We start from the raw sequence: 8,585 nt of genomic DNA, 5'->3' as shown, positions 1-8,585 counted from the left end.
TGCCGCTTTGGACATTGTTAAAATGATTCAGTCTATAAAGCATGACACATTAAATGTTTTTTTTTTTACAAACCAGCTTCAATCCTGCAACACAATTCATTTTCATTCATTTTTTATATATGTTAGATAACCATATAATATCATTATAATCCTGTGAGCATAAAATTAAATGCCACAATAAGAAATGTGCATCCCAACATCAGCACATAAGTCTAAAAGCTACAGGTATGACCTCACTGACCTAGGCTGGTTGCTAAGTAGGCTGTGCAGTCATCAATCGTGAGAACCATGTGACTGGATGTTTAAACATGTGGTCACATGGAAATGTTAATCATGCATACTTGACCACGTGGAGCAGTTTGGTAACCAACATGCATCTATAGTATTTAGACCAACAACAAACAACACACAACACATGTCTACCCATGTGCCATTTCATTGAGCCGCCATGGTGTACAGTAAGTCCAAACGTTTAATTGTGAGACAATATTATAATGTGTGAAATGGGTGTTTGTGTGTGTATTAAATTCTGTTTTTACAGTGGAAAATACATTGAACAATGATCCAATAAAAAGCATCAAATCCAAAATGATGTAATCAGAAGACAAAAGATGTTGCTTGTTGCAGCTTGGCCATAGGTAGCAAAGATCACTACAACATCATTGATATAATGATGTAATCAGTGTAAAGGAGCACCAGGTATGCGCTCACACACACACACACACACACACACACACACACACACTCACATAGAGTAGATCAGCACCAGTTCTTTTTAATACCAATCAAAAGTAACAAAGAGAACAATTATGCTAAATACGCTTAATACTTTTACAGGCAAAGTCCTTCCATTCTCCTTGCTATTGGCATTAGGAGTGTATCACTCTGAGACTTAAGCGATCTGAAGCTAGATACATAAACAACGATTCAGTGCACCACAGCCAACATTACCGAATGATGGATTTCGCCCTTTACCCTACACACACACACCTCAGGGTGATAGGATACAATATGACCTGATTCAATTCAGTACAATGTAATGTTCATGGTGAAGCAGACTGCATTGCAAAGAGTTCACCAAGCCCTGGATTTATTGAATTTTGATTGGGTGTCTAAGTGGCTCCTTCATGGGAACTGACAAGTACAGACTCAGAGAGCTGAGAACTGATACCAGTGCAACAATGAACAACATCAACCACTCTTAGCTGGAGTGCATCAAGGGGGAGATCATCTAGGTTGATGCTTAATTGACAACTAATTCCAGCTTCAAATGCAATGCCTCCCAGGTACATCTGTCCACTCAACAGACTCACTTTCTCATCAAACATTTCTATTGTTTGATGAGAAATTTCAATGAGTGTGCACCTTTACTGATGCACTTGCTGCTACAAAGTAACAGCACGAAATACAGTGTCTTTTCCTACAGTTTACTGACCTGTTAGTTAATCAGATTGGGCAAACATTGGCTAAAAGTACAGACACAATGAAGTCATGTACAGGCCATCACTGTCTGATAACGCATCATGTTGAAAGCCATATAACTGTTCAACTTTATCAGCAGGGAGATAGTGCATTAGACTAAACCTAATAAAAAAATAGGGAGACGTTTGCAACCCCTGACTACTTATACATTTATGTGGCCCTTTTCTATTTTTCACTGTGAAATAATTACTGAGATCTGGCTTTGGAGAAGTCTTATAGCTGTGGTGTATGGTGACTTTTTGTCATGGCCACCTTATAAATACAGGAGGAGGAACAATGTCTTTGTGGTGAGCACTGCTGCTGGCAAGAATGTCCTGGGTTTAAATCTGACTGGGCTCTTTGTTGTCTGTGTGACATTTGTATGTTCTCCCTGTCTGTCTGAATGTGCGTGTGTCAGCCCTTTGTCCTCTCACCCACTGATCACTTCAGCAGGATAAGCATATAGAGACAGTTTAAGATAGATAGATAGATAGATGCATATTACAATACACTCCCAAGGCTTGGGGTGCTATTGCATCAAATTGCATTATATTGAAAGGTGTTTTCTGTTCTTTGTACACTTCTTGCGCTAATACGGGTTTTTGACAATGTTTGCTAGCCTAGAGCAAGCTGATCATCTTACACATCTTCATATTGAAGCTTCAACATGAAGCTTTCAGATTGGTTCAGCACTTGCTGCAGCTTCATTTACAGTTTTCAACAAAGACCCCTTTCTGTATTACACTATGCAAATGTGCGAAAACTGAATAATAATACACCCCTTACACCCCTTTAATGGTTCATACATGAATGAAGCTACAGTATAACCATTCTACATGTATTCTCTGTGAGAGTTTGCAGTCATCTAGTTCATTGGGCCTCAAGGTAACTGGACTTCAGCACTTATCCAGGTATATTCCCACTGGAAGGTCCTATTGCACACCCAGCCATTCGTGGAGAGGGGATCTCTTATGGAACTGTCTCTCCCGAAGTTTCTTCCTTTTTTCTTTATACGTTAGGGTTTTCTCAAGAGTTTTTCCTGTCTTCCTAGATGGCTTTGAGCTTGGTTGGAATTTTCTTGCTGTTGTGGGTTTGTAAAGCCCTTTGAGACATTATATGTGATTTGGGCTATGCAAATACTATTGACTAGACTGGACGAGTTTTTTCAGTTCTACTTTAAGAATTATTTTGCATCAAAAGTGTTCCTGATTTATTTATTTATATGCTTTATAAGATTAACAATTGTGAATTGAAGCACAGATGACGCACTTTGTAAAGAGGAGTTCAGTGTATTCAATTAATGGTATTATTAATTGAAAGTCTAGGTAGTGTGGCAGGTTACTCCCATTTTAAATACATGCACATGCACATGCACACGCGCACACACACACACACACACACACACACACACACACACACACACACACACACACAAATGTAACATCCAGAAAGATCTCATCTCTTCCACAGAGTCCACGTGAGTTGAGTGGTGCACACACAGTGATATATCTGTACAGGACACACTGTATTCTATAGCTCTAAAGGACATAGACTATACCTTTGCCCCCCTAACCTTTGTTCTCTCACTGCTGCCAGGTGTAAACCTAAAGACATACTGCTGGTTATTCCTTTCTGCACACATATACAATTGCTTGTCAGAGAAGCATAATTTACCCCCCAGCAACAAAGGACCACAGGGCCAACAGAGACAAATTGAACAGTGTTCCTCTCTGCATTTCACAAGGTCTAACTCGCAACCCACCAGTGGGTCATAGGGGATTTTAAATATGTGAGCAAGATACAGTATCATTAAAAAGAATAGCTGCCCCCTCTAAACTTCTTGCCTTGCTCACATAGCATGCAATGCCAAGATCTGCCAATAAGAAATGTCACATTAAATTAAATCATCAAATCTTACATGTTAATAACAGGAATCAATGCAATGTAGCCAAGTCATCTGGTATAGCAGTATGACATCAACCCTTTCAACAATATATATGAGGTCCAATAAGCATTTGCCAAAACAAACTTAACTTATCTACAGCTATGTCATATAAGTTGTTGTGATATCATATATAAGATATAAGATGTTCAGCTTTAGTTCGCAGCATTGTTTCTGTTCATGATTCTTATCTTCTTGTATTATATAATAGAGACAATCAATCAATCACTCAATATCTTCTTGGATGGCTGACTCAGCATGGCCACTATCAAAACGGCTCAGTGAAGTATGATAAGCAACATGTGGGGGCTTGTACCGTACATTTAGTCAATATATCAGCATTCTTGGGTGCTTACAATTCAATAAATCTGCATTGGTTTGTTTGCTTCAAATCGAGTCGAATATTACATGTCCTAGGAACTGGGACGTTACACCTACACATACACCTACAGTAGGTTCCTAGGTTAATATTTCACCTGAAATAGACAACTAATAGTGTTTGAAATGGTATTTGGCCCAGAAACAGACTCTCCTGGACCACAAGGTTATGTTTTTGCGTTTTTGTGTCTTTGTTGACGGGATCAGTTGACAAAACTTGGAAGGGTTTGAGATGGCCAAGGGAAAAACTAAATTTAAGTTTCAATCTAAAAGTGGAGGTAATCCAGAGATGTTGACTTAATAATTCCTTAAAATTGTGGAGAATCTCCCACCATCCAAATAAAATGAGAAGAAGAAGCCTAACATTCCCCCATGAGCAAGCACTAGGCAACAGTAGTGAAAAAAGAATTGATAGACTCAAGATAAATCAGATGTCGGCTGTTCAATGTGTTAATGTTATTGGACAACATACGCAATAATGTATTGGTAACACATCAGACCTAGAAAGAAGTTCAAATCCCATTTTATGCTAAATCTTGCTGATCTTGCACTAGTACCTCCCAAATCGGGGTGCAAAAGCTCAATCCTTTCTGTCTCTTTGGGTTTGTGCACTTTGGATAACAGATTCTGCCAAATTGATAAATACATACACAAATGTTGGCGTTGCCAGATTAGGGGTGGGGGGGGTCGCTGTCGTGGTGGGATGAGTTTGATATGTACTGCCTACACATCAAAGGTACAGAGGCTGTTCCTCATTTGCTGTCAATGCATTTTGACAGAGACACATTGCTGTGTAAACAAGGTTGACACAGAAATATTGAGTTTGAAATTTGCATGTGACAAACATTGAAATTATTTAAAGTGCACGTTCTTGATTCCAATGCCATATGTCCTTCAAATATTGACAGAGAGCTGAAGATCATTCTGAGGGGAGCATTGCCCTTCTGTCTGTTTAATGAAAAGACAGACAGATCAATATTTGAGTTGCATGTGCCGCTTTTACAGACACTTGGCACTGAGCCTGCACAATTAAAGAAAAGATTTGAAGGAATATATTTAGTTACAACATAAATAGAGTTGAAACTGACTGTTACTCATTAATACAAAAAGCTGATACGACGTCAAGTCAACATATAACAATAGGATGTTATACGTTTGAGGAATAACATGTGAAATTATTTTCAGTGGATTTCGAGTTAATCATCCTAGACTAAAAGCTGTGTTATGTAATCCTGACATAGTTTCAGTTTCAGTCATTATCTGATCTTCTTTACATTACATTTACATTATATGTAATAATCTTACTGTAATTAAATTAGTTATGTAACTGTATAAACTTCTGAACCTCTGAGGAAGATAATAGTGACCATTGTTAACATGATGTGATTTCAACTGTTTACATTTTCTATTGTGTGATCAGGGATACATAAGGCAAGGGCGGGGGGGTCGAAGTAGTCCTGGCAAGAACTTCTATCTACTTTCATCACTGATGGTTGCCCTGTGACCCTGGGGTCACCCTCTTCCTGAGTGAGCGATGACTACAGTCACGTTGTCTCCTGCTGAGCTGAGCAGCTGTTTGATTTTGTTATCTGTCATCCTGTCTATCAGAAGACAACTCAAGGATTTTTTGGTAAATGTTAGGAGTCATGTGAATGTTCACAGCGTGATGTATTTATTTATGTATGGCCCTTTCTCTCTTTGTTGTGGACCAGTGAGGCTGTGGAGACTTTGCATGTGATATTGGACTTTACAAATAAATTTGACCTGACTTGAGTTGGTGTGTGTTCCATTTCTTATCAGCTATCTTAGAGCATTTCTGCAGCCAGATACATTCATTCCATTTCATATTAATTTCCAGCAATATTGTTGTAACTGTTTATTTATTCTGTTAGATTAATGGCGACTTAAATTGACTTACTGAATTAATTTTTAATTATTTGCATTGAACTATGTTTTTTTAATTGACATTAAATTCACATGTGGTAAATAAACTGGTAGGGACTTCTAGAGACGTGTGTCTGTGATCACTAGGCAGGATTAGTCTCACTGATAGACTGAGGGTGGACTTGACACATGCATGTTGGTCGGGCCTCTGAGGTGGCATGTTTGCCACTGTTTACCTGAAGTAAACTCATACTGTCTGACTCCTGAACGTCTTCAAGTATGCCCTTTGCCCCTGAATGAACAATCCAACCCTAGTCTGAGACAGAGTGTGATCAATACTAAATGAAGAATAGATCTTGAGTCCGCCATATTCTGGTTTGACAACTGGAATTACTCAATTCTGTTTGTGAAATCACAACATAGTCTGAGTGCTGAGTCATGCTTCCCCTGGAGTTCGGGCCGTCTGCCCAATCCAGCTTCCCAATCCTTCTTCTCTGTGCTGCCCCTGTTTGGACTATTGTTTCTTTATGAACTATTGTTGTGTTTCGCTCCTGCTTGTGTGTCTGGTGGTGTCCTGCATGTTCTTCTGGTCGTTTCCTGATTCCTCCTGGTTTCTTCCCTGTTCCCCATCCATGTTCCTCTGTGTTACTCCATGCTACTTGTGTTTTGTAAGTCTGCTTGTTGCCCTTTTGTTTTTTACTGTGTGTTCTGCTTGCTCTGGTGTGTTCCCCTGGTTCTTGTCTCCAGTTGCGTGTTCTGTCGGTTTCCTCTCCTGCTCAGTTTGAGGTGACTGATCTGAGCCTACTTGCTCTTGTATTTGTGTTGTATTTGTGTTCCCTCCACACCCCTCCACTTACTAATGTGTGTGTTCATGCTTGATGAAATGAGAAATGACCCCCCTTAGTCATAGAAGAGTACAAACTATTAGAAAAGTACAAACACGTCCTGAGAAGGCTGCCTGTGCCTATTGCTTCTACGGTAATTAGATCTTTTAAGGTAAGATAGGTTCAGTGGTCTCTCAATAGAGGGCGCTGTTTGACTTTTCTGTAAAATAAAGTGGCCATATGGTGCTCATGAAATGTTCCTTTATTTCTGAACTTGATGATTTGAAATCTTCATCATATTATCATTTTTGTTGCAGATCATATATTCAGTCACACACAAGTTTCTATAGCGCTGATTCATATGTTGGCCCACATAAGCAGATCTAACCCTAACCCTAACCCTACTTTCACAGCAGCAGTTTCGGTTGAATATGGTCATGGATGGAGAAAGCCTCTCAAGCTTCACGTCACTGACACAGAACAGATGAGTCAGTCACATCCACATCCACCAAGGGGGAATAATGAAACTTACACATGCACATGCAACTGCTTAAAGACATTTAAGAGCGAGGATGGGAAAATCGGTAACCATACAAATTAATAAAATCAATGAACTAAGTTTATGGAATTATTTACAAATTAATAAAAAAATGATACAATTTCATTAAAGACATATTTATATATTGAAATAGAAGAAAGAATAGAAAAATTAAAAATGACTGGATGAAAGGGGACTGTGTCCATAAATGCCCTTAATACATATAAATAATAACTCATCAACAGTGTGTTCCAGCTTCAGCACAGTCCTTCACAGCTGCAAACATGGCTTTGAGTGACCTCTAGTGGATCATTTCGTTTCTGCAGAACACCACAGAGGTTCCTGGGTCCTTATAATCTAAGTTGAAGTGTCTCATTAATGTTTTAGTCTAGCAAAACGGCCCCAAGAGCAAAGACTTGCCTGGCCTCTGTTGTACAATAAGTATCTGATAATTTGAAGAAAGGGGCAACATGATTTCTGATTTTTGCTACTTACTACAAAATAAATTCTAAAAGGTTAATTAAAAAAAAAACCTCAGGCAGAATCGGGCTCTAGGTGGGTGTCCATCTATTAGTATTTTTTACTTTTCTTTTCTGGACCAAATAGGACTTTATTCCATGAAAGGAAGTTCCATGACAAAGGCAACAAGACCAATTTTACACTGAATGAAGATGTGATAACATCACCGTCACATTGGTGGATTTGATGCTGCACCTACTGCAAGCAATGAGGATGAAAACCTGTGGCCTTATTTATATCCAATGGTTTTGTGTTACAGGCATCAGAGTTTGCTCCTATTGTTCTGTTTTCTTAAAGACATTGTGTCCCGCACAACTCATGCAGGTCCTACATTCGTATTCAACAGGGGCCTTTCTCTTAACATATGCACATCTTCCTCCATGTGCAGGTTAGATGACTGTATGTATGTATAGTAAATACTGAACAACAAGTGGATTCATACAAAGTCACCAATTGGGTTTAACGATGGAAGAAACCACAAAGATTCAAAGTTCACATAGGAGGTGGCCATTTCTTCGTGTTCGTAGGAGAGTTGTATCAGCTTTTTCCGTCCGCATTGCTCCAGCAGTGACAGCTGATAGCAGCCTCAGACTACTTTAACTATCACTGACTTTACTCCCCCGGCCTGTCATTGTGCTCACTCTTTGGTCGAGATAAAAACTGTGCTGTGTGCTTATAGAAACAGGTGTCAGGCTTCAGGAAAGACAGACACGCACACACACAGGAGAGGAAAGAGAGAGAGAGAGAGAAAGAGAGAGAGAGTTAATTATTTATCCACTCTCTGAAGTACTGACATACACACCACTCTGCCTGCAATACTTACTGTCACAGAGATGACCAACAGGTATGCATATTTGGAGGAGATGACACAGATGTTGACATACTTGGAGAGAAAGATGGAAATATGTTCATTTGATGAATTTTCTTCCACAAAAACACAGGAAAGTGTTAGAAAATATCAGTAGGTTGTTAACTGTGGTTGTCGTATGCACCTTATTGTTTTTCTCATGTAATGGGCTCAGTAAATAAAGCACTGTTC

Source organism: Genypterus blacodes, unplaced genomic scaffold (genome assembly GCF_046128005.1).
Source record: "Genypterus blacodes isolate CSIRO-AG114 ecotype Tasmania unplaced genomic scaffold, CSIRO-AGI_Gbla_v1 ptg000143l_1, whole genome shotgun sequence".
Taxonomy (NCBI): Eukaryota; Metazoa; Chordata; class Actinopteri; order Ophidiiformes; family Ophidiidae; genus Genypterus; species Genypterus blacodes.
The sequence above is the reverse complement of the archived record's forward strand: the minus strand, read 5'-3'. Positions refer to the sequence as shown.